Below are 3,553 nucleotides of genomic sequence, written 5' to 3' on the forward strand. Positions count from 1 at the left end.
TCTGCACATCAAATAGCCTGTCAGCTGTGAGTAGTTCTCAGCTGCCACACTTGTTTTATATTATTATCCACCCATCCTTACAGCTGTCCCCTGCTTCAGAGATAGAGTTGTCCACACTACCCTTAAAGCTAACCTGTTTCTCATGCTCTAATGCCATTCCTTTTCTAGTGCTTGCTTTTTCACTTTCAGATATTCAATTTTTTGTTCTGCTGGTGCTTCTTCCCCATCATACAAACGGACTGAATGTACCACATCCTTTAAGAAGTTTCATGCAGGGGTGGGGAAACTGTGGCCTTGGGACCACATGTGGCCTTCTGGATCCTTGAGTGTGGCCTTCTAACTTTTTGAATCCAAAAATCCAATTTTATAGAACAAATTTTAGAATTTTATAGAATCCAATTTTTTGTGGCCTTCTAATTTTTTGAATCCAAACATCCAATTTTATAGAACAAATCCTTTTCTTTCGAGACAGAGTTTTACTGTCACCCGGGCTAGAGTGCTGGTCCATCATAGCTTGCAGCAACCTCAAGCTCCTGGAGTCAAGTGATCCTCCTGCCTCAGCCTCCCTAGTAGCTGGGACTACAGGTGCCTGCCATAATAACTAGCTAATTTTCCTATTTTTAGTAAAAATGGGGTCCTGTTCTTGCTCAGGCTGGTCTTGAACTTCTGAGCTCAAGGGCTTTTCCCACCTCAGCATCCTAGAGTACTAGGAGTATAGGCGTGGGACACCACACCTGACTTAGAACAAATTCTTTTAATAAAGGGATTTGTTCTGTGAAGTTTAGATTTGGTCGAGGGGATGCACTTGGGGATCCTGAGAGCCACATGTGGCCTTGGGGGCCTCAGATTCTCCAACCCTTGAAAGCCAAACTCCCTGAGTTCGAATCCTTATAATTGGGTTAGTTAGCATTTCTGTGCTTCAGTTTCCTTATCTGTAAGATTTGGGATGTTAATTTTTATGAGGATTAGATGAATTAATATTATAAATTGCTTAGAAGGATACTTGTCATAAAGGTTATTTCAGTAGGTTCAGCGCCTGTAGCACAGTGGTTACAGCGCCAGCCATATACAGTGAGGCTGGCAGGTTTGAACCTAGCCTGGGTCAGCTAAACTTTAACAATGGCAATTGCAACAAAAAATAGCCGGGCATTGTGGCAGGTGTTTACTAGGGAGGCTGAGGCAAGAGAATCGCTTAAGCCCAAGAGTTTGAGGTTTCTGTGAGCTGTGAGGCCAAGGCATTCTACCAAGGGCAACATGGTGAGACTCTGCCTTTAAAAAAAGGTTATTTTAGTAAAACATGTTACTGGTAGTATTATTGCTACTTCTATTAGTTCTCTTTCTCCTTCCCCCAAGTCCATATTCTTTGCCTTTTACTACTAGACTGTGTGGAAGTCTATAGTTACTATCCTTCCATCTTTGCTATGACCTGTTTGCTCTTTAAAGGGATAGCAAGCTCCTTTGCCCGCAGTTCTAATAAAACTGTTCTGAGCATTGCCAGTGGCCACCTAACTGCCAAATTCAGCAGCTTTTCATTCTGTGCTTTTGCCTGAGTTTGATATAATGTGGAATACTCTTTTCACTTTCACTTTTGAGATATTTTCTTCCCTTTAACTTTTCCACCACTCCTTTCTCCTATATATTTGTTCACGCTCCCTGTGAAAATTTCTTCTCATTCTCTTCTCTGGCTCCTGTCATCTGTCTTTCCTTTAAATGTTAGTGTTTCCCAAGGTTCTATCCTGCTTTGTCTCAGTGAGCCTCTCTGGTTCATGTCCACTCTCACCTTTTCAGCTCAGCCTCCTCTGAGCTACACCCAGACTGTGAGCTCTACCAGGATGGCCCATAGGCAGCTTGCAATTCCAGAGATTCATTCAGTGTTAAATTCCCTCACCCAGTTTCTCCCTTTTCTTAGTCTTCTTGCCATCTCATCAGTCTGTTTCTTACCTTATATTCATTTATTTAACAAATATTTATTGAGTACCTATTATGTACCAGTCACCATCCTAAATGTTAGAATACAAAAAAACCAAATACACAAATGCCCTTATTGAGTTATCTCAATGTGTGTGGAGGGGGGAAGGGCAACAAGAGAAGTAAGGATACTCATAACTAGGAGATGAAATCAGAAGGTAACAGTGGCCAGGCATTAAATAACTGTGTCTTGTACTATAACTGGGAAGGCTTTGGCCTTGACTGTTTGAGTGTAAATGGGAAAGCTTTGGAGGATTAGGAATGAAGGAATGATATCACCTGACTTAGGTTTTAATAGAATTGTGTGCCCGGTGCGGTGGCTCATGCCTACAATTTCAGCACTCTGGCAAGCCGAGGTGGGCAGATTGCTTGAGCTCAGGAGTTCGAGACCAGCCTGAGCAAGAGTGAGACCTACCCACCCCCACCCCCCACCCCGCCCTGCTCCCGGCCCATCTCAAAAAAATAGCCAGGCCAAATCCCAGCTACTCAGGAGACTGAGGCAAGTAGATCACTTGAGCCCAAGAGATTGAGGTTGCTGGGAATTATGACACCACAAGACTCTACCGGGGGCAAGAAAGTGAGACTTTGTCTCAAAAAAAAAAAAAAAAAGAGAGAGAGAGAAAAATAGAATTGTTGCCTGCTCTGTTGAGAATACATTATAGGGTAACAAAGATGGAAAAGAGAGAGCAGTTCAACTGTTGCGATAATGGGAGGCTAACAAGAGATCATGGTGGCTGGGACAGTGGTAGTAGCAGTGGAAGTTGCATGAAATCTGTTTCTGGACTTATTCTGAAGATAGAATCAATACATTTTGCTGACAGATTTATCTAAAATTTTAATTCCCTTCTACACATGTATTTATTCTCTGTTTTATTTTACTCTTTAATACTTTCCATGACCTAACCTATAATACACATTATTTATTTTATGTATAACCTGTTTTGACACAGCTCCATGAAGGCAGGTACTGCATTCCTTGTGCCTAGCACACTGCCTGGCATCAGTGAACATTTGCTGAATGAATTTTGATTGGACAGGATATGGTGTGTGTGACAGGGGGAGGAGTCAAAGACGAAGCCAGGGGTTTTGACCTGAACATGCTTTACTGAGGAGGGAGGACTGAGGGAGAAGCAAGGAGCTTCCACCTAGTAGTAACGTAAGCCAGAGACCTGGGCGTCACCTTGATCCCTCCCCGCGCCTCACATCTCATCGGTTAACTTGTCTTACTGAATGTTCCTGCCTTTGCAATGTGTCTCACTCCTAACCTCTCCTTAAATCAAGCCCTGGCTATCACTGTCTGGAGTACTTGTCTTCCTATACTCTAGTCCTTCCACCCATTCTGCCAGGGCATCTCTCTAAACATAACTCTACATAGCCATTTTCCTGATGGAAAGCCTTCAGAATGGCCCCTCACTGTCTCCGGGTGAGATGTGGGTGTAGTGGGGAGTTGTGACACTAGTACAGCCAGCCTGGGCTCTCTTTCTCATTCTCTTTCAGGTACCCAGTGTGCTCACCCTCTGCTTTTATAAAAACTGAGATCTTGGCTCGGTGCCGGTGGCTCAACCGGCTAAGGCGCCAGCCACAT

Source organism: Otolemur garnettii, unplaced genomic scaffold (genome assembly GCF_000181295.1).
Source record: "Otolemur garnettii isolate 467f Iridium unplaced genomic scaffold, OtoGar3 scaffold00024, whole genome shotgun sequence".
NCBI classification, from domain to species: Eukaryota; Metazoa; Chordata; class Mammalia; order Primates; family Galagidae; genus Otolemur; species Otolemur garnettii.